Source organism: Eptesicus fuscus, chromosome 16 (assembly GCF_027574615.1).
Source record: "Eptesicus fuscus isolate TK198812 chromosome 16, DD_ASM_mEF_20220401, whole genome shotgun sequence".
Classification (NCBI taxonomy): Eukaryota; Metazoa; Chordata; class Mammalia; order Chiroptera; family Vespertilionidae; genus Eptesicus; species Eptesicus fuscus.
Window position 1 is genome coordinate 5718088 of NC_072488.1, and position 23947 is coordinate 5742034.

General features: G+C 47.0%; 1 protein-coding gene across 1 annotated transcript in view; it reads left to right on the forward strand.

Annotated features, from left to right (window-relative positions):
- VSNL1 (visinin like 1) overlaps window positions 1–23947 on the forward strand; it is a 58497-nt gene that overhangs the window by 30677 nt on the left and 3873 nt on the right. The gene's annotated exons all lie outside the window — the stretch shown is intronic.

Consider the following 23947-nt stretch of genomic DNA (forward strand, 5'->3'; position numbering starts at 1 on the left):
AGAACAGTGAAATTTCAGATAATCGTATGTGCTGATGATTATTGACAAGCTGCTAATTACACTATTGTTTGGCTTGAAAAGGCATCTGTATCTTTCTCAGTTAAAGAGAAAGTACATGGATTTTTTTTCCACTAAGAAAAGTCCTCCTATTTGCAGATAAGAGAAAAATGCCTTCAACATCACATGTAGAGGGGTTAGGGGAGGTCTGGTGTACATCCAGGCATCAATGTCCACATCGTGGCTCTTATCTCAGCATTTTGTACCGTATGGAAGCGAATCTTTCCCTGGACCTGAGATAAAACTGTTCCATGGAAGGTATAATTTCTACTGCAGTGGTATTGTTTGGTTTTGTCTGAGTTTAGCAGCTTGACTCAAGCCACTCCAATTTGTATCTACTTACATAATATTAGGCTTGTGGAAGAAATCCATACTTTTTCTTTTAACGTTTTCTGAGTAAAACGAAAAATAGCATATAGTGATTTTATCACTTAAGTGTAGCAACTGTCCATTTGAGCAATTGAAAACACCCACGTGTATATATGTGTGTAGGATGATTGCATAAAATATTAAGCATTGCCATTGTCTCCTGAAGGTGAACATTTCCCATAGTCTGTACTCCAGAATTCCTTCCTTGCACTTGTACAAGAAAGGGCATGTATAAGAATGCTCATAGCTGCACTGTTCACAATAGCAAATCTGGGAAACAACCCAAATGCCCATCAAAGGGAGAGTGGAAAATAAACTGTGGTATGTTCACAGAAGCAGTCAAAACAGTTGAACTGTAGTGACACTAAAACATTAAGTGCAAAAAAGTAAGTCTCAAAATATTCTAAATTAAACACAAATAACATTTAAAAATTTTATAAGGTTGCAAATAAATGCCATAAAATCATATAAAAAGGAAAGTAAGAGAGTGATAAACACAGGATTCAGATGATAGTTGTATTCAGTGGGGAATAGGCAAGGGATGAGTTGGGGATATAGCCCTATGTTAGATATAAATTGTGTCAAAGTCATACCTATGGTTTTGGGTTGTGAATTGTCAGGTGCTTACGTCATTATTAAAAGCTCACTAAACCTGCATGGACCACTGATGCGTGTCAGGGACCCAGAATTATTATTACTGCAAAGCTGAGCCCCTGAGGACACTATGTTGATCTTGGTAAAAAACTATGTCTATAAGTGCGTGTAGAAAAGTACACATATACTGGCATGGGTATGTGTAATAAGACTACTGTGACATTTCTAAGAAGATCTAAGTAATCCATTTTTAGCATGTGACACTCTTTTATATAAAAGGGTTGAGAAATGCATTTATTATTCAATTGATTTAAATTGGTTTTGCAGAGAAGTGTGATGGTATGCAAGTTCCTAGATTATTATGCATACCACTCTCCATAGTTTTCAGTCACATCTTCTACTGTTTTATCACCCAAGAGTTAGCCTGAGCCTCAGAACTGTCTTCTCTCAGCCCCAAGGAAAGCACAGACAAATGAGATTTGTCAAAGCCACTTTCATATCACCAAAGGTCATGTAAGCTGTCACTCCGTGTTTAAGAGAGCTCCGTGTGCCGTGTTCCTTACTGTTTGTTTGAAATGAGAAGTTTTGCCTTTGAAGACATAGTTGAGTTACAGGAAGTTAGGTATTGCATTTATATACTGGGAATACTCAGCACCAAAAAAGCACCAGCCTCAAGATGGGGCGAGAGGAGGATGTAAACATTAAACACAGCTCAGCCGTGCACAGTACAACTGACGTATAATAGTATGTACTGACATCTGACATCATCTCCCACCCCACCTCCCCAACTCTATGCTGGAGTGGATTTTTTTTGTTTGTTCCCGGAAGGGAATATATGACTTTCTGGATGGAGTTTAAACTCTTGGCAGCTTCTTAATAGCCACATTCAAACTCAGTCTGTGCTCTTGTATTAAATAGTCAGAAAGCAGGCAAAGTCTTCCACGGCTTCCAAAATTGTCCAAGGACATAATACAAAGTGGAATCACGTAGGAAATATGCCACATGCACAGAAAAAAAGAACGGCAAGTCTGCTAAGCTCGAAGGGAGAAGCACAGACAAATGTGGGTTATATAATGAGGACCAGGAGAAGGGCTGACAAGAAAGAAAACACACCAGCTTCCTTCAATGCTGCTGAAACGTGCAAATATTCAGCAAGACACAGTCCTTCTCCTGATGAATAGGCACTTTTCCGTGGTTCCTTCCAGCTCAGGGTGGATGTTGAGACGTCCTGGAACACAGCTGGGCCAACAAAACTGTGTGCCTCTGCCCTCTGGTCTGTGCGGTCAGCCTGGCTCATCTCCTTTCGCCTGCCTGACCTGTTTCAGGCGCCCAGAGTCACCGCGCTGCTTAGAACAAAAGCTGATGAGGTATAGGGAGGAGCAGGATAATGAGAGATAATGCAAGGCCAGGAGCCACAAACCCTCAGCTTTAGAAGCCTTTGTAACCAAAATATAGAGGAACTCTTTCATTAAGTCTGTGTTTAAAAAGGCTTAAAACTGAGGACCAGAAAAATGAGGCAATTTGCCCAGTGTCACAAAAAGACCGAAGGTAGGGGAATGGACAATAAAAATTGTATGCTGACTCGCACCACAGCACCGAACCCTACCTGTCGACTGGATTCCATGGCAGCTCTGCCTCAACCCCTCCGTCCCCTACACCATATGCCTGCTGGCGTGAGCCTTGAATAACACAGATCCGGGCATGGTCCTTCTGAGCCTGATACAGGTTTCATTCTTTAGTCATATTGACCACAGTCACCTCATTTCAATGAACTTAAGACCCAATGGCTAGCACGGAGCCTACTACGAAGCCAGCATCAGTGCTTGTTGAGTGAACCATTTTAAATGCTGGCTGTGTATCTCCCTCTCAGGAAGCCTTGTGGTGGAGGCATAGAGAAGTAACTAAAGGACAGTCCTGCCTGCCCTCAGGGTCTCACAGGCTACTCAGAAAGATACGGTTAACCACAATACAAGGCAGAATGACGTAAGTGCTTCTGGTGGGGCAAAAGTGGAAAGCAGAGCTTAATTTCAAAATGGGATATTAAAGTAAAAAGTTAATTAAGGCAGTGATGGAGGACTTTTCTCTTAGCTTTTAAGAAGATAAAATCTCTCTAGGAGATATTTTTACTTTTTCAAGCTTGGTACCTGTGCCCTTTGCCACAAATTCATATGTGGGAGTTTTAACCACCAGTATCTCAGAATGTGACTGTATTTGGAGATAGAATCATTAAAAAGGTAATTTTAAATGAAAAGGAGGTCATTAGAGAGCGCCCTAATCCATTATGATCCGGGTCATCAGAACAGGAGATGAGGACACAGGCATGCAAAGGGATGGCATGTGAGGACACAGGGAGAAGATGCCCATCTAGGAGCCAAGGGGAGGCCTCAGAAGAAACCAACCTGACCAACACCTTGATCTTGGACTTCTGCCCTCCCCAAATGTGAAGAAATACATTTTTATTGTTCAAGTCACCCAGTCTGTAGCACTGTGTTATGGTGGCCCCAGCAAACTAATACAGTACCTGTTTCTTCTCTGCTACACACTTCTCACGTGCAAACCCAAATCCCTCTGTATCTGATGTAAGGACACCCCGGCACATGCAGGAATGACTGTGTCTCAGGTCACAGAAGTTGTAGGAGATAGCTCATCGTCCCCCCCACACACAGCACTGCTGTGAAAGGTTGGGAAGGGAGCTTTTGCATTTTGTCACAAAGAACCAAGTACCTGGTTCCCCTCACCCCCAGGAGCATTTCTTGTTTCCCATAATCATGTGATTGCCAAGTTGAGATCGCAAATTAAGATCGAGGGTTTGCAATTTTAACTATATGTTCAGAGAAGCAGCCACTTTGTCAAAATAAAACCTACCCTGGGGAAGAGCAAGCAACTGTGTGAGGGAGGATGTGTCCCTATCCGAGGTCCTCTTCCTTGGAACACGGATGCCTGTTTACCTTGTTTAGTCACTGTGACATGAAAGCTGAAGAAGCCACACAACAAAGCTGGTGGAGTCCTGGAAAGCCCCACATGGATTCTGATTTTGTTTGGAGTTTGCCTGTCAGGATTGTTTGGGAGGATTCGGCTGAGTTGAAAAGTCAGTCAGGGGGGTTTCAAAATGGCCATGGGATCTGGAACCTGGCAGACTTGAGATTCAATCCCAGCTGTGCTACCTTTGCCATATCCCTGCCTCTCTGAATCTCTGTTTTCTCATCTTTGATATGGAAATAACAAGCCCAGACCTATCACCTCATTGGTGGAGTCCCAAAGGAAAGAAGGAAAGTGAAACGATTTTGCAACCTGTAACAAGATGGTTTTGCTATCATGATTGATGATCTACTCATTTACTGCCAGAGTCAAGAGGAAAAATGTGTTTGTTTTATATGTCAAAGCCAGTGGCCACATAAATGGTCTACAGTGGAGGATGGAAGGCTCTATTGATGTCTACAATGTATTCTAAGGTGGGGCAGCAACCGTGGCAAGACCTACCACAAGGCTATGCTGGCTTCATTCCCATCACAGATCCTTTGTGCTGGGCTCTGTGTCTTCCCCAGCACAAAGGTGTCCCCCAGGTCCCTGTTGCCATGCAGGATGAAGTGTGACATCAGTTCATGTTAGAGCCAACCAAAGTGCTTTGTACCCAGGTAAGACAGATGGGTCGCTAGATTAAGGCACCTGGACATGGGAAGGTTTCCAGATGCCAAACAGCCCAGTCCCTTGGACTGTGGCATTGTCCAGGAGAGAGAATTCCCCCTTCTACCCTTCTTGCGTTCTTGCAGCTAGACTACTAATAAAATTGGCACAAGGCCTAATAACAGGAGGAAAACCCAAATTATTACATGTACATAGGAGAATTAATAGAATAATTCTCTGAGAGAGAAGTGGAGCAGGCTGTTTATATATATATATTTTATATGAAGAAACAATACATTTGTGGGGACTTTGACAAGATAAAAGAGCATAGGTGCTGGGGTCTGTAAGTAGTAAGGAAGTCAAGTAGAATGTGGGCTAAGGGCAGTGAATTAGTAAAACTGACCAGGGTTTGTTTATATTCGCTTCTCAGCCCTGGATCCTCTATCTGTTGCGATAAGGCTGTTGGATTCTTCTTAGTCTGCCTGCTCTGAATCTTAGCCCTTTTATGGCAGGAGTGGCACCTTTCACATGGAGGTTTATTTCCTGCATGTATGCATTTCTAGAGACAGAGGCGAGTTGGAGAGCTCCTCCTTGCTCCGGCAACCTCTCAAGTGATTTTAATTCAAAATAATCCATATGCCATTGTGGGGTATTTTGTGGTGGCCTGCCTGGGACCCAAGCAGCACCAAGAGCTGGCTCCCCCATCAGATATTTTCTCAAAAGAAAATGTGGCAGAAATGGCTATGACAACATCGCAGCATCAGATTCAAATGAAATTGGAAAGTGGAAGACTTAGCTCAAAAAAGGTTTTTGGATGATCGGTTTTCAAGGATTCAGATTTTGCATGTTTGTAAAAGGTAATTAGGAGTAGGTCTTATTAAAAAATTTTGGGGGCAGAGCTATATGCAGAACCATTTTAATTCCTTTGGGAAATAGACGTTACATAAGACATAAAATGTCATGGAGATTGGGCTGGTAAGGATGCTAAGATTTTTAGTGAAAACCTGGGAATTCGTTTCCATTTGGAATGTTTCCCAACACGATCAAGGCTGCACTTCAACTTTAATTAACGTGGAAAACAAGAGCTAGGGTCTGAAAATCTTGAGGGAGAGATGACAATGAAGTTCTAGTTCTGGGAAAACGAGGTCACATGTGCGGTTCCAAAGGCATTTGTTATGGGGAGACTGTCTCAGGGAATAGCTAGTTACCAGTGAGTCTTGCATTAGAGAGAGCATTAATCCCAAAGGGGTTGGAGTGATAACCTTCTCCCGTCTCAGATGGTGTGAAATTCTTCTGAATGGCTTCACACCTTGGGAGTTTGCTTTCCTGTGACACAGCAGGTGTCAGTTAGAGAGCTATCGATGGTCATTGTAGCCATGTTATCCGGAGGAATGCTCTTAGATGATTCCTTGACTTCTCTGTTCTCAGGATAAGGTTGGAAAAAGCCCTTTAGAAGTCTTTCACTCCACCCCTCCCCGCAACCCCTTCCCCCTTCCCCCAGCTCACCTCACCTCCAATTTACAAAGGAGGACACAGAAGCCCTTGGGAGGGGGCGGGGCATTCCACAATGGAGCATTTTCGTAATGGGATTCACTTAACATCTAAAAGGATGGGTCCCAGCTCCAGCCTGATTATGGAGGTTTTAAGCCAGGAAGACCAACTTTCCACTTAGCTATTATCTACAGCTAATTGGTAAAGGACAATCCATTTGAAATTGGAAATAGAGCCAAAGAGGAAGAAATAGCCCATGTCTATTATAGGATTGCACTTAAAGATGCAAAATCATGTCTGGATCTCTCATTGTAAAGCTGTTTTGCATTACTGGATTTTTATGACCCTTTGAAAGGGTGAATGGGATCTGGATCTGGTACCATTGACCCAACCTGGTGGGAATAATTTCTTTCCTCCCCTCCTGTGGCCCATCGAGCACCTGCCAGAAGGAAACTCTCCATCTTATTGATTATCACTCTTAAATCTCCACTTGAAATGTTCTTGGCTCTTTGACTGTTTCTCTCTCAGGGTTGTTTTGGAGTCCCATCCTTGTGAGTGCCCTTATGATGCTGTGAATTATTCCAGTGTCATGTCAGCTTCTCTCCTCCCAGATGAAACGCAGTCCTGTCATAACTGTGAAGAAATGGAAGAGATCAGCTGTAAAACAGTCCTAAACCCATCTATGAAATGTCCAAGGACTTCATTAGCTCTGTTATAGGAGAATCCCTCTGTAGATAGCAATACAGAGAAGCTACTAGCAATCATTCACCAATACTGCTGGGTGGTATCTATAACAAGCCTGCAGCCAGGAACTATGGGGAATGTGAAGTTTGAGTCAGATTGCCTCACTTGTGTTAAGGGCTTGCAACCTAGTACAACAATCTGTATAGATAGCTCAGAGATGGTAGAGGAAATAATATTTGTCCCAAGAACAACAAAAATGTTCTAGCCTAGTATATTTCTATATATTTCTACATAAATATCTTTACTGAATATTTCAAGATACCCTGAAGTATAGTAGGAGTTGCAGCTGCAAGAGTGACATTCCCAAGAGAAAGGACAAATTAAGCAAGGGCACAAGGACAGGGAGATAGGGGGATGGTGTGGAGAATAGCAAGTAGCTGTGTCGCCTGAAATGTCAGATTACCAAAGAGGTAACGGGGGAAGTAAGGCTGGAGATGTGAGTGGGACCCAATTACAGGTCCCTGAATGCCAGGAAAGCTCAGTCCTGAATGTGTACACAAGTCAAACAGATGGTTTCTTGCCAGGAGGTGTTAGATGACCATAGAAATTCTGGTGACCTGGTATTGTATTCTTCGTAAAATAGCAGAATGACAGTACCAGAAATGATAAGGGGTGTGTGGTTTTTTTTTTTTTCATTTTCCTTGTAAATGTTCACAGTGACTCAGTGAGCGAAGCAGCAGGAGCTCACAATGTATCCTAAAGCAAATGTCTTAGAGCCAGAGTTGAACGAGTTATTCATCAAGTGTTTATTGTCCATGCCTTGTGTGTGCCATACCAGACTAACCTCTGAGGGGATCGCAGGCAGTCCCATGGAAGTCCTATGCAATCTGGGGTTGCGGGGGGGGGGGGGGACGGGGGGGCGCACAAAGCCATCCCAACAAACTAGTGCAGGCACAGCACAAGAGCTATGAGGTTTGGGGAGCTCAGGGAAGGGGAGGGAGACAGGGGCCATTTTTTTAGCTTCACTTCCTACTTTTTTTCTGGAGATCTAGAAATTAATAGAATATGGTACCAAGGCAGAGATGGGAGTTCCACGGACAGAAAGAAGTTTCATATGGCTGAGCAGAGAAGATGAGGGGGCGAAAGATAGAAGGTTAGAAGTAGGATGGGTAGGCATGGCCTTAGTTTATTTCTCTGTAAAATGAGGGAGAGAACCATAGACCTCTTGGATTCCCTTCCAATACCAAGATTCTAGAAAGCAAGTGGAGCTGACACTAGATCTCTGCTAGTATGTACCACAGGCACTTTCCTGTCCAGCTCCCCACAGGGGCAGGGATTGTGTCTTTTTTTAAAATATATTTTTTTATTGATTTCAGAGAGGAAGGAAAAGGGAGAGATAGATAGAAACATCAATGATGAGAGAGAATCATTGGTTGGCTGCCTCCTTCATGCCCCGCACTGGGACCAAACCTGTAACCTAGGCAAGTTCCCTGACCTGGAATTGAACCATTGACCTCCTGGTTCATAGGTCGATGCTCAAACACTGAGCCATACTGGCTGGGCAGGGACTGTGTCTCAATTCTCAGCTCTCAGTAACAAAAATTAATTGGTTAATAGAACAAATTAATAAATTAATAAAGGACTCTCTCTTATACGCTTAGCTAGAATTTAATTTGAAGAAAAAAATGAAAGGAATGAAGCATGTTATAGCATGTCATCCAGAATAATAAATCTACAGAGATCCATAATGAACAACTTTGATATAGGATGTTTAAATAAGCAGGATACATCATAGCATAACAGGATAACATAGCATCCCCATTCTCAGAGTCAAGTGGCTTGTTAATTTTATTATGAATATGTGATGCACTTGCCACCAAAGAGGATAGTCAATGAGCTTCCTTAAATACTACTTTCCCAAGAGGAAAAGAAAGGATAAAATGTAAAACTCGAGATGTCTAATATAAAAAAAGCTATCTGAGCCCTAGCCGGTTTTGCTCAGTGGATAGAGCATAGGCCTGTGGACCGAAGGGTCCCGGGTTTGATTCCCATCAAGGGCACGCACCTTGGTTACAGGCTCCTCCCCAGCCTGGTCCCTGGTTGGGGCACTGCAGGAGGCAACCAATCTATGTGTTTCTCTCACATTGATGTTTTCTTTCTGTCTTTCCCTCTCCCACACTCTCTAAAAATCAATGGAAAATATCCTCAGGTGAGGATTAACTCAAAAAATTTTAAAAATAAAAAAGCTATCTGAAGACTTGAAAATTAGGCTGTTTGTGTTAGTTTGTAGTAAGGTTATTAGAGAAAAATGTGAAAACTAAAAAGATTTTCTTTTAGAAGAAATGCAAGGGAGATCATAAAAGACAGAGATAGTCTGCTTTCTAAGTAAGTCTCACTGTATAGTCAAGGTAGGACTTGCTTTTATCCATGTTATTTTAAGAAATGTGACAAGTGTACCAGGAGCACGAGAAATGATGACATCCTGTTAGAGCTAATATGTTGTGGCTTCACAGCTTGGCCCCAGTCAAATCGCTTGTCGACTCAGAATTTGGTGCCTGGAGATATCTTTCAAGATGACACAGTTGGGTTGCCAGGGTAACTCCCTGGATGAGGATCTAGATGGCTTTGGGAGAGATTACATAAGACAAGACCAACTGGAAAGAGTCAAGAAATATCCTGAGGTCAAGAGATGAAATAAGTGAGATGAAATGTTGTCTGTTTAGCTTTCAAGATGAGGACATGATGAGAACATGTAGCATTAGACACCTGGATCAGCCCCCCAAATAGAAAAATCTTAGTGGTCAGACTGATGATGAAAGCTCTGGGCAACTAAGGAATCCAGCTGATACAGAATGAATATCATAGTATGTATCCAGCAAGGAACCACTTCCCTAAGAATCAGTCTAACTACCTCCTTTTAAGATTTCAAATATGTTAAAGGTGCTCTGTTATTCTGTGTTAGGGACATATGTCAATATGTATTTATTGTTAAAATGGATGAATGACTCTGAAGGACCAAAACTATTGAATTCATAACAGTTAGTGGAGGAGACATGAAGATTTTCCAGAGTGTATGTGTGTATAATTACACACACACATTTCAGTTAGGATAAAAGTTCAATTGAGTGCAGCAGAGACTCATGTGGTTTCAGCATGGCTGAAGAATATTTTTCTTTTTAAAAAAATATATTTTATTGACTTTTTACAGAGAGGAAGTGGGAGGGATAGAGAGTTAGAAACATCGATGAGAGAGAAACATCGATCAGCTGCCTCCTGCACACCTCAACCAAGGTACATGCCCTTGACCGGAATCGAACCTGGGACCTTCCAGTCTGCAGGCTGACACTCTATCCACTGAGCCAAACCCATTAGGGCTGAAGAATATTTTTCTTTCACAGGAAGTCCAAGATGACCTGACATCTCTGCTCTGTAAACCTTGAGGGACTCAGTCCCCTTCTATCCTGGTGCCCCTTCCTAGGGTGTTGCTCTGATTCACAAGTGGCTCCCTACAGTGTTAGGTTCCAGCTAGTGAGAAGGAGACTGAAGGATGGGAAAATACACCCTTACCTTTAAGGGAAAGACCCAGAAATTGCATACATTACCTCAGCCCATATCCAGAGTTTAGTCTCATGACAATATCTTGCTGCAAGGGACACTGGGAAGGTAGCCTTAATTTTAGGTGGCTATATGCCCAGCTAAAAAGTCCATTACTGTGAAAAGAGAGAATACTAGATAAGGGGGATCACTAGCAATCTCTGCCCAGAGGGAATGTTTTGGGGGGCTCCTTCCTGTCATGCAAGGTGTGCAGCTATGTGCGCTTCCCTGTGGGTGGGATTTGAGACCATGACAAGCAGAAACGGACTCATTCTGTGTCTGATTCTGCTTTACCAAGAGTGGGTGGTGCCAAGATACCCTGCTCTACTGCCTGGGCTGAGCCAGACAGCCTCCCCAGGGCTCCGCTCTGCCTCTCGCACTGGAGCCTGATGGAAACTGCATCCACATAGAGAGTTAGACTGACCAGAAAGGTCCCGATGATTGATTACTTCATTTGCTGAAGTCAGTGGGGTTTATTTTTTAAACACAAGAAACTCTTGTCCATAATTTGCCAATGTAAGACGTTCCTGTCACCTCTACCCTCTTCCTGCGTCTGCTCCCTGACTCTTTGACCCCGTTGGGGCACTCTGCCGGGTGTACTGCTGGGCTGGTGGACCATGATTAGTGCTTGTGTTTCTCTCCTTGTGTCAATTTGACAGCGGAGGCATTTATTTGCCCGCATGACTTGAATAACACATGAAGATGAGGCCTGCGGTGGCGTTAGGCAAATGCAGCGTCACATGGGGAACAGACACCTAACAGTGGGTGAGAGATGCTGAGACATCGGACCTATAATCACACTCATACCGATACAGAATGACTGGTCTTTGTATTTCATCCATCTACCCATTGATCAATCAATCTATCTACATATACATTTATTTATTCATTAAACATTATTGAACATCTGCTTGTTGAGGATACTGAAATAAACCAATAAGCATGACTCCTTTCCTCAATGGGGGAGACCGGCAAGTGAACTGGAGGTGGTGATACAATGAAGTAAATGCTGTGCTAGAGGCCGTAAAAAATGAACAGTGCTGGGAAGAGGCTCTAGGGGGGGCGTTCCTGAAGAAATAATAATCGAGCTACATCTTAAGTGGACCAGGTGGCAATGAAAAGAAGGATCTCCTGATAGCAGCAAGCATTTGCAATCATTTTGGGTAATATTTTTTTCTTGGTCCTAGTCCACAAAATCATCTTGCAAGGCAGGATCCTAGGTATTTCTCAGCCCCACTAAAAATACAGCCATAATCTAATGGAAACAAACACGTTGGTGAAAGGTCCCCCTTCCTGCCCATTAGTCAGCCATTTATCAAAACAGCCCTGTCGGGGACCGGGAACACGATGGATCACAACGTGTGCGTGATGTGGGCCGGACGCATCCGGATGACAGGGCCTTGGCGCTCCGTCTCCTCTGCGTGTTTCCAAGGAATCTTCCTCTGAACTCGAGCCAGGCGGGGGCGACAGCTCAAGGCCCTGAACTGTGCTCGCTTTGATCCAACAGTGCCAGTGTTGGCTTCTGTTCAGCGGGAACATGAAAATCTTTGTTCCGTAAAACAAGCAGTCGTGACATTTTTGTTGGCCTTGATGGCAGTTTTCAGAACGACAAAGGGAAGGGAGCTAATATTTACTGAGTTCCTACTATATGTCCAGTAGGTACAGTGAGAGAAACAGAGGTGCTAGGATCCCTTGGGAACAATATTGAGTACTAATAAGAATAAGAATAATAGTAAACGCTTATGTCATATTTACTATGTGCCAGGCACTAGTCCACGTATTAATCCTTTTCATTAAAACAACTGCCTTTTGTGCTAGGGACCATTACTGCCTCCAATTTGCAGAGAAGGGAACTGAGCACAACGAAAGAAAAGAGACGTGGGTAAGGTCACACAGCTAATGAATGGCTGAGTGGTATAGGCTTGAACTCTGGAACCACAGCTCTGACCTTACTGCATGACCTTGGGCAAATGACATAAACCCCTGAGCTGCAGTTTCTTCGTCCAAATGACGGAGATAGCAATGCCTCACACACAGCTCTGTTGTGAGGATTTCAGTTGTGCTGAGACACCAGGCTTGTATAGAGGTAATATGAAGGTTGACCCTGCCATATAACACAAAGGTGGCCGTACATTCATGTACGACTGCTTTGAGACCCGCTCCATCCAGGAAGGAGGACTTGAATGGAGCCAAAAGGTACCCTGACTCCAGGCTAGAAAGAGGTTTGCATGATTATGCTGAAGAGGACACCGGTGGCTCCAAAATGAGCCAACTCTGGCTCCAACATCCTCACTGCCATTTTTCTGTGCCCTATTGTCTGCTTCATAGCTTCCCACCCCACACCTACCTACTCACTCTGGCCCTCCCTCAGTCAAACCTGCTCCCTCAAATGTTTCTAATCAATTATATCAGCACATTAATGGCTGCTTAGACTTAATGTGTGTGTCATGCTTAGGGATTTAGAGTGTATCAGGAAAGCCAGAGTAATAAAGATGGGATTCCAGGGCCATCACATGGATGAGCAAAAAAGCAAGGCTTTGGCAGTCATCAGGGGTGAGAATTTGACAAGCTAGGTCTTATATTCCGTGTGTGTGTGTGTGTGTGTGCGTGTGTGTGTGTGTAGGGGCGGGGTAGGGATTGGTATTTTGAAAGTGTTTTTGCAAGTTTTTGCCTTCCTTGACTTTGGCTACTTTGGCAAAAGAATCTCTGCTACATGATCCTTTGCTGGGGCTGAAGCTCTCAGTCCGGCGGAGGGCAGCACAGAGTGGCCCCAGAGGGTGCTTGACACCTGTGTGACCCCTGTGGCTTGTGTAGAGGACTGACCAGCAAGGAGCTCCCCTCCCAAAGTGTTCCCCAGTATAAAGGCCCTCCTCTCCCTCCACAAATAGCCCATCAGTTCATCAGAGAACCTGGTACAGGAGTGAGGGCTCCTAGAGTTGGGAAAATCCAAGTAGACATTTAGCCCCACCAAACCTTACTGAAAGGATCACCCCACACTGTGGAGAACGGTATGGAGTTTCCTCAAAAAACTAAAAATGGAACTCCCATTTGAACCAGTGATCCCACTTCTAGGAATATATCCCAAGAAACCAGAAACACCAATCAGAAAGGATATATGCACCCTAACTGTTCATAGCAGCACAATTCACCATAGCTAAGATTTGGAAACAGCCTAAGTGCCCATCAGCAGATGAGTGGATTAAAAAACTGTGGTACATCTACACAATGGAATACTACGCTGTGGTAAAAAAGGAAGGAATTCTTACCATTTTCAACAGCATGGATGGAACTGGAGAGCATTATGCTAAGTGAAATAAGCCAGTCAGAGAAAGATAAATATCACATGATCTCACTCATTTGTGGAATATAATGAACAACATAAACTGATGAACAAAAACAGATCCAGAGACAGAGAAGCATCTATCAGACCGTCAAACCTCAGAGGGAAGGTAGGGGAGGGTGGGGGTAAGGAGGAGAGATCAACCAAAGGACTTGTATGAATGCATATAAGCCTAACCAATGGACACAGACACCAGGGGGGGTGGGTGAGGGCATGCATGGGGGGTGGGGGGCAATGGGGGAATAAGGACACATATGTAATACCTTAATCAAGAAAGAAAAAAATTTTAAAAAAAGGATCACCCCAAATATGCCACCAGACAGATAAATCTACAACTACTGCAAGGCCATCTCCAGAAGAGGCCAGGGAAGCTGGAAGAATCTAAAAGATGCTGAAAACAATGCTTCCTAACATCAGGCATATGCATTTCTAATTTCTACATGACTGTCAGGGCCCATCCCTCCCTCTTCTGATTCAGTATAAAGGAGGCAAGAGCAACTTCTATACTTTAAAAAGCTCCATGATGATTCTGAAATGCATCGCAACTTACCACTGGGCTTTAACATGACTCTAAATGGGGACAGACAACCTGGATGACAGCAACTGCTTCACTTTCCAGAAGGTGGATTTGCCCATTCTGCAGTTCATTTATACGCTCAGCGAAGAGTTCCCAGAGTCTTTCTCAAAGCCAGGCCCAGGCCCAGCCCTCTGTGCTGGGGACACAGAGGTGAATAAGATACCCAATCCTGACTTGGGACACTCAGAGTTCCCCACCACTCCTTCCCTTGCCTTTCCTCCCTAGGCTACCGCCTTCTTTATTTTCACCCACAAATCCACCACCTTCACTGTTCCCATCTTCCTCTCTCTGAGGCAGCAGAGGGGAGGAGGGGCACTGAAATTACACTTCCTGTTGTCAGACTTCCCAGTTAGGGGAAACATTGACTTAACAACGTTCAGCAAATTACATATTCACAAAGAATCCTGTTGGCAGATCCTCCCAGCCCTGAGCACCAGCACCGGGAGTGCCTCTGACAGTCTGACAGCATAATTACCCCTCACCATGAGTTCTGCCAGTTGTCATATTCCCAGGAGCTTTGCTGAACCGTCAGCATTGAAACCAGCCTGATGGGCTCCACACGACACTTCCTTTGGCTTTGGTGTCCGATCCCCCTTTTCCTCCAAACCCAGGCCAGTGTGTCCCTGCCTCCCTAAGTCAGCTCTGGCCAGCACCGAAGGGGGCATTTATGCCTCAGGAGCAGGCCCAGCACATTTTGCTTTCCTGGCAGGACCCAGGAGGAAGAGGCTCCCTGGGTGCTCACTTTGCATCGGGTCTCCCCATCAAGGCAATTCGAGTATTTGCATTTGGCAGCTTGAAACATGGGAGCAGTTATGATGGAAAATGCAAACCCATTTGTTGGTAAGATAGAGCAACAAGGGATTTGGGTATCAGATAGAACCAGGTTCCGGTTCTGAGGGCACCTCGGTTTCCACATCTGTAAAAGGAGAATGACCTCACAGAGGAAGGGGTTAAATGAGAACGCCAAACCCAATGCCTGCACCCAGGAAGTTACCACACATCTCAGCCTCTCCTTTTGCTTTTCGGAGACAAGGGAGGCTTTTATCTATTTGGTTTATGTCCTATTTAGAGATGATTGAATCATATCAGCTTCATCTTCCTTAAGTACAGCTGCCCCAAAATCCATGGATCCATCTGGATCCATGCTGTATTATTAAATGAAAAAACGCCAATTGTAAAACACTATATAGCATAATCCTATTATTATTTTTTTTTTGCAAAATATACACACATTTCTCTTCTTCATAGAGTGTACCTTCAAAAAGGTTTGGTGAGATGGGGGCCCTGTACTCCTTACATTATATACTTTTTTTATTGTCTGAAATGTTCACAACACATGTCTATTACTTTTCATTTTAAATTAATCTTAAACAACAACAAAAGCCCTCCCCTTTGCCTACAGGAAAAAGTACAAATTCCATTTTCTGTGCTGGGCCTCCTAGTTATGTGGCTACAAGGAACCAAAAGATCTAATAAATGGTGGCTTAGATAAAGGTTTGTTTTTCTCACACAAAAAGAATTTGGAGATAGAAATTTGTTCAGCATTAAGCCATGGCTTCTGAATATTTCCTGGCCTTTCCCTCATGGATATGAGCTGATTGCTCAAGTTCTGGGCGTCACATCATTACTCAAGTCTGCCAGAGCAGGGGAGGGGCACCAGCGGCATCAGCCTTTCTTATCAGGAAATGGAAAGATTTCCAAGAAGTGCCCCCTTCCCACACACCCACCTTCAACAGACCTACTCTTCTGTCTCTTTGGCCTACACTGTATCACCGGTCATATCCACATATAATTAGGAAGCAAGAAACAGGATTGTCATTATTACTTTTAGTCCAATCATCATCTGTTACCTAGAGCTGGAAATATTGATGCCTTGAACAAAAGCCAAGTTAACAAAAAACTAGGCAAGAAGGGATAGTGCTAGTTGACTTAGAGTCTTAGACTATCTGCCCAAGAGCCTGAGAACTTCCTTTCTCCCTGCGCTGATCCATGCGCCAGTTAACCTGGGCAGAGCACAGTCACCAAACGTCCTTCCATGTTGCATCTCCTGGACTCAAGCCGTTTTCTTGGCCTGTGACATGCTCCCTGGGGAGGTCATGGTGAAGGGAACAAGGTACGCACATATTGTGACCCGCATCACCGAGTGGAGCCCAGAAAGCCATACGCCGCTGCTTGACTCCGGAGGGCCCTGCAGCCCGCTCTGTGCTCCTGTCCAGCTCTCATATTTAACTGACGAACTCCGGTTTATTTCTCATGAAGCGCTGTGACATAGCAGAGAGGGGCCTTGCCCCATCCACCCTGCTAGCTCCCGGGACCCTCTCCGCAGCATTGTGCCAAGTCCCATAAAGACACGGAAGGACAGAGTGGCTTTGTCCAAACACCCCGATGCTGACTGGCGGTGCAGTGGTAGGTGGCAGGAGCTGATGGAGTGAAGTGAGTTTGCCTTCCAAACAGGCAGCGTGGCCAAGGTGAGCTTCGTGTAGACCCTGGGTTACAGTCACCTGTGTATGTGCTTCCGCTTCCCTGCTGGACTGTCGCTCTTGAAGGTCAGGAACTTGGAAAAGTTAACTATTTGTTCGGGTTGGTTTGGGGAGTGGCTCCTGTCTTGTGTTATCTGGGCCCCAGAGTCCATCGTGGCCGGTGGCGCAGCTGAAGGGCTTTGACGTGGTCCCTGAGGAGGAGGAGTACAGGAAGCAAGACCGCAGGGCCCAGCAGCAGGCGGTCCTCTGACAGACAGACCACGGGGGCCTGACTTCTCGCTCATTCTCCTTCTTCAGTCACTTCCTCTGGAAGGTGGCACTGTGAACAGCACAGGAGCGGCTTCCTTTGGCTCCTGGCTGCCCCTTGGGGCTTTTCCCTCCAGTGGCAAGGCTGGATTTCCGGAACATGGAGCAATTGCCATCATCCTCAGTCTGCGTTTATCACCTCCCAATGAGCTTAATCTCACAGTTGTTAGAGGGGCTCTCAGGGGCCATCCTGGCCAACCCCCTGTCCATCACAACAGAGTGGAAACCAGGCTTGGAGGAGGGAAAGGACCTTAGCAAGGAGACCTTGAACCCAGCGCTCCGCCCAGTGTAGCTTACAGCCTCTCATCTCAGTTCACAAGCCGGTTTCCTGGCTTCTGGAATCCATGCAGCTGATTTAGAAAGAGGGAAAATAGCAGAAGTGCTCTGGCCTCGAGGCATGCGGACCCTGTCGTGCTGTGGAGCTGCCGAGCATGGAGTGGTGACGGGATCGCAGAGGCAGAGCTGTGCTAAGAAGGCAGCCGGCAGAGCCAAGGGATGCTGTTTCCATGGCAACTGCCATTCATCCTGGGCTTGCCAGGAGTTGAGCAGGGCTGGATTCCTGCCCCCATCATGTGACATTATTTTCAGTTTTGAGATGCCTTCATCAAGGTGCACACGTGCAGACAGGCACACACACATCTCGGCAACTTTTTCCTCTACCTTTGCCCAGGGAAGAAGAGGTGGGGTACCCAGTGCCACATTTCAGGCCTGGCAGCGCCATTTCAGCTCCAGTAGCATCAGTAACCTGGGGAAGGGACGTGGGAGAGGGGTACCCAGGAATCAGAGGAGGAGTTGGGTGGTCATTTGGTTGTCTGTGTTCAAGGATGTAGTCACCGGTGAATCAGTTTCCTACTGCTGCTGTAACAAATTCCTACAGCTCCGGCGCTGCTCCATGGACAACACGACCCCCTCCAGGGGCGGAGAGGAGATGCGAGAAGCTCACCTAAAGCACCTGCCCTCGCTCCGCTCCACTTCGATGAACGGAGCAGCTCAAAGCAATCTCTGTCACAATCTCATCGTGCTTGGCTGTTCTGTGGCTTGACTTCATTATTGTGAAATTCCTCACAGAGAATATATCTTCAATAATAATCCAAAGGAGAAGAGTGGAAGGGATGCTTGCCACATATGCAAATATATTACAAGCTTGCAGTAATTAAGCCACTATGCTATTGACAGAGGAATAGATTGACTGCCAGCTGGAAAAAAAGGAGAGTAACAAGTTTAAACACAGGCCCCCAGGGCCCAGCGCAGATGTGGTGTTTCCAACCAGGAAGGAAAAATCGGACTCTTCATTAAATCACGCACTCGGTTCAACGCGCCGATGTTGCCATCTCCAAGTTCTAGATAATTTTTAAACAGGGGTTCCACCTATTCACTTTGCACGGGCCCCACAAATTCTCTAAAGACTCAGCAAGACCAGAGGCGGGCTCTGTATTGCAGGTGACCCAGAGAGAGGGCGGCCTGGCTTCCGGCTCTCCCTCTCCCAGCCTTTGCATGTGGGGACTTCAGAACACATCAGCCGGGGAACAAAGGCCGTGTGTGGCATTGCCCAGGCCAGGGAAGATGCCCACAGTGGGAAGAATGAGTCCCAGGCCAAGACCCACTGGGGCCCTCTTTGCTTCGCCCCAAACAATCATTTCTCCTCTGCATGGACACTGGAATCAAGAGCAAGAATGGGGTCCTCAGGGAGGAGCCGGGAGAGGAGGGAGACAGGTGTTTTTGTATATTTGCTTCTATTTTCCTGGGAGCACAGCTTCCGGAGAGGAGAAGACACGGTTACCTGCCTGCTTTGAGTGATGTAACTCTGTCCCACCCGCTCTGTGGTGCTTCAGGCTGTTCTGTTGCAGTCCTGGGGTCCTGCAGGCAGGCATAGCCCTCTCTCTCTCTCTCTCTCTCTCTCTCTCTCTCTCACACACACACACACACACACACACACACACACACACGCAGATCTGGGCACAGGAGGGTTTGTTTGTGTCGCCATGAGGGTTTCCTTCCACACATCTCAGCGTGCACCAGCTGCTTAGCAACAAGCCGCGGGGCAGAGCTGGGAATTCAGTGCCCCTGCGGCTGCTGCCGCCACGGGTGCCCCGCGGGAGGGGAAGGGTCCACAGGGGGGACTGAGCTGAAGGGCCCGGTGTGCGGCCGCCAGAAGGACACTCCGGAGATCAGAGCCAGGACTCTGGTGCCGAGCCAGGAATCTCAGGCGCCTGCTGGGAACGATGCTCCAGAAAATAGAATCCCGACGGCAAGCCGTGGGCGGCGGGGAAGCTGCCGGGATGGCTGATAACAGGTGGCAGGCAACATGTAAAAATTCCTAAGTGTCTGCCGATAGGATTGGCCGCGGCGGGATCTGGGGTTCAGGTCACCGCGATGGCTGCCCTAAAAGCTCCTGCCCTGGTTGACGGTTCTCGCCTTTAGGTCAACTTTCCCCGCCTCCGCGAGCCTGGGGCCTGACAGTGAGACAACGCAGACAGCACCGGGCTCTGCAGGGAGATTTCCCAGTTCACATCTCAGCGCTGCCATGTGCTGTGTGACCGTGAGAGAGTGACTTCGCCTCTCTGTGCCTCAGTTTCCTCATTTGTGAGCCCTGCCTCATAGGCGTGTTGTAAGAATGAAGTTAAAACTGGCAGCATCGCCCAGGCAGGCTCAGCAGACGCACCGGGCCTCTCCCCAGCTGGCCCATGGCTTCTGTTGGCCACACCACCTTGTGTAGGCTGCCCCCCAACACCCCAGGAAGACACAGCACCTCCTTACCTCCTGCTCCCCCTGTTCAAGCCCACTTCCTCCAGAACAACCCCTCCCCCCGCCCCCAACCTTCCCCTCTCCAGGCCTGCCTGGGCTTCCTCCTTCGTGGCAGGGCCTGGGACGTGGGCTGGACGCCTCCGATGAGTTCCAGCGGAGTGAGGGCACATGACCTCGGGGCGCAGTAGCCATATTTCAGGGGTGCAATAAAGAAGACCCTTCCCTTGGGGGGGATTGTGTTTGTGGGTTCATGAGCCAGAGGGATAGGCTTCTGACATTTGAGAACAGAGGGAACAGAGTGGACCTGAGCAAGGCTGTGCCAAAGGACTGTCTTCCATGAGCGACGGGAAGGCAGCCGTCGAGGCTGAGCAGGGGGCGGCCCGAGGAGACGCTCTGTCCTTTGATCCCCGTGTGACCTCAGTCCAGGCTGATAACGGGCAGAAATCTGTTCTGAGGTCTGCGGGCTGCCTGCCTCAGCCAGGAGTGGGCCGAGGGCAGAGCCCAGGAGACACTGTCCTCCTCACAGGCCTTGCGGCCACCCCTTCTGACCCCGCCCATCCGCGGTCACAGTGGGACACGGCCGGGCTCGTGCAAACCTCCTGCCTCTGAAGGGCTAGGGGACCCGCATCCTCCATCAAAGCTCCTCCATCAGAGTGCGGCAGGCTCCGGCGCCTGGGAGATGGAGAGATTCTAGATGTTGCAATGTCTTCTCTGAAGTTAGAACCATTTCTGGAAGCTGCGGCATGCGGGCCGCAAGGTGGTGCAGAGGACAGACTGGGGGAGGGGAGGAAGCGCAGTGTCTGAGGCCGTCTCTTTTTTGTCGTTACTCCTCACCTGAGGATAGGATATTTTTCCCATTGAATTTTAGAGAGAGTGGAAGGGAAAGGAGGAGAGAGAGAGAGAGAGCGAGAGAGAGAGAGAACCATGGATGTGAGAGACACATTGATTGGTTGCTTCCTGCATGTGCCCTGATCAGGCTGGGGATGAGCCAGGGATCAAGCCGAGGGCAACCGAAGTATGTGCCCTTGACTGGAATTGAACCCGGGAACCTTCAGTCCCTGAGCCAACGCTCTTATCACTGAGCCAAACCGGCGAGGGCTTGAGGCCATTTCTTGATGAGCCACCAAACAGCCTCTGTGTCGCCCAGGTCGGGGTCTGGCGTGCAGTCAATGACACACGCATATTCAGCGCAGGTGTCCGGGCTCATTCGCCGCCCTTAGAGGAAACAAGCCTTTTAACAGTCACAGCTGGACAGAAACGCAGGGTTTGGGCCACTGTGTTTGCAGGGAGCTGGATAATTCGTGCAAAGTCTCCTGTCGTGGCCTAGGGAGAGACAAGGACCGCAAGCATTTCCTGGGGGTTTCTTCTGCGCGTCGGTGGGTTCCGAGTGAGGGTGCGGAGCACAGTGGGGAGAAGTCTAGACTTGTGTAAGCCCAGAAAGTCCCAGACTCTGAGACCATTCCTGAGCGACGGTGAAGAACAGTGAATTGCCAGCAGCCTGCATATCGGGGCGGTGGGAGGAAACGCTACCCTACTCTGTAGAAGTTTTACACTAATCATCCCCATCTCTCTTGTTTGCAGCTCTATGCACTAGTAACTTACCATAATGTATTTTATACTTATGTATGTAGTTGATTAATATCTACTTGCCCCCCTGACCTTAATGCTGTGAGTCTTCTTCTGTTTTATTCAGCACCCAACACAATGCTTGACACAATTGCTTCTCAATAGTTGTTTGTTGAGTTAATGCGTCATAAAAAAAGAATCCCCATTTTGGTAAATTTCTTGTAGTTCACACACAATGCCAGAAGGGGGCAATACATACAAAAGGCTGAGGGTTTTCAGTGTTATTAAGCCCATGGAAGCGAAGAATTACATAAGGCAACAGATTCTTTTGCAGCACCACATTCTTATGCTTCATCACGTGTGGCATTGGGTTTATTTCCTCCGCTAATTCTCGGTGAAGAGAAATAACAATATGTAGCAGGAAAGATCACACCTGTCTGCATTTGCCTCCTGCCTCTGCCACAGACAGACAGCAACCTACAAATGCCGTGACCTTGAAGCTGTCTCCTCGGCCACAGCACCGAGTGCACAGCCGTAGGCATGCTGTGAGGACTAAGTGAAATCACACACATTCGGAGTTTTAGAACCGAGCCCACTCCAGCGCCGGGTGACAATCCCAGGAGCTTTCCAACCAGCGATGAGGCCGAAGAAAACCTTTCCCTCGCTCTCCGCCTCCTCTGCTGTGTGTGCTCGTATCCTCAGCAGGGCGGTGCTGCAGATCCACACCGTGGGGAGAGAGCGCACTTAAGAGTTTGCTGGACCTTTCTGAGTCCACGTCGCCTTTTCCACGCAATGCAGTTGAGGATAAATGCTCGACAGGAATTTGTGAGCGCTAATGACACAGCACAGATCAGAGCAGTCACTGCAGAACCCAGAGCCACCCGTGGCTCTCTGCATCAATGTGCAGATGAAACAATGTCAACACCTTCAGTTCTTCCATCACACGTGTAACATTTCAAGGGTTACAACCCCCACTGTCCTCAATGCTCTGTGTGGGTTTTTTATTTTTCTAGTTTATTCCCAGCGCGCAACATCGTGGTTGACACATGGCTCGTGGCACTTATTTTGAGCTGTGTGGTTGATAGAATTTTCCAGCATCACAGAAGTTCTGTGGCGCAGAGCTGGCTGGGATGTAATGGATGTTCCGTAAGTGGTGGCCGTTTGCAGCAGCAGCATTTGTTACCCTCAGGTTGCCCCTGCAAGCGTTCCTTCCATGTGGTCATTCAACATCATCAAACAGGCTTTGCACTCTGGGAATTTTAGTTCAGTAATAGGAAGTAAAGAATCCCCTAAATAAATAGGAATGACAGACGGCGCTAAACCCCTATCCTAAAAAACCCGCTTCTCTGTTACCAAGTACAAGTTCACAGGAATCAAACCATCCCCCTGGGTTGTGTTGAGGACTCCAGAGACACTGAATGTGTAATTGGTTGCAACTACATAGGACGATGATTAGGAAGAACAGTTCAAAAAGAAAGTAGTTCACTCATTCACTCACTATGTAATGAGATGATGGCGGCTGGGGGATCCTCGATGGGAACTGGTCAGGGAAAGACAAAACATGATTAGAGGGTTGGGACTTTCAACCCCACCCCAGACCTCCAGGCAGGGGAGAGGGGCTGGAGACTGAGTTCCATCAGCAATGGCCGATGATTTTATCAGCAAAATTTAATGAAATTGCACAAAACCCCTTAAACCAGGGGTCTTCAAACTTTTTAAACAGGGAGCCAGTTCACTGTCCCTCAGGCCGTTGGAGGGCCGGACTATAGTTAAAAAAAAACTATGAACAAATTCCTATGCACACTGCACATATCTTATTTTGAAGTAAAAAAACAAAACAGCAAAAACACCCGCATGTGGCCCGCGGGCCGCAGTTTGAGGACGCCTGCCTTAAACCATAGAGGTCAGGAGCTCCCCGGGTGGTGATCACATAGAGGCACTGGGAAACAGTGTGCCCCGAGAGGACATGGAACTCCATGCACCCTCCCCACACCTTGTCCTGTGCTCTCTTCTGTTGGACGCTTCCTGAGTTATGCCCTTTATACCTTTATAAGAAACTGGTACTCCTATATAATAAAAGGCTAATATGCAAATCAACCCAATGGTGGAGCGACTGGTCGCTATGATGCACACTGACCACCAGGGGGCAGACACTCAACGCAGGAGCTGCCCCTGGTGGTCAGTGTGTTCCCACAGGGGGAGCACTGCTCAGCCAGATGCCAGGCTCAGGGCTGGAGAGCGCAGTGACGGTGGTGGGAGCCTCTCCTGCCTCCACAGCAATGCTAAGGATGTCTGGCTGCTGGCTTAGGCTCCTGGACTTCGAGAGGGTGCAGGCTGAGCTGAGGGGAGCCCCCCCGCCGAGTGTATGAATTTCGTGCACCAGGCCTCTAGTAGTAGATAAAGTGCCTTCCTGAATTCTGAGTCATTCTAGCAAATTATCAAAGGAGGATGTTGAGGGAACCCCCAACTTTATAGCAGGTCTATCAGAGGTACAGGTGGAAACCTGGGACTTGTGACTGG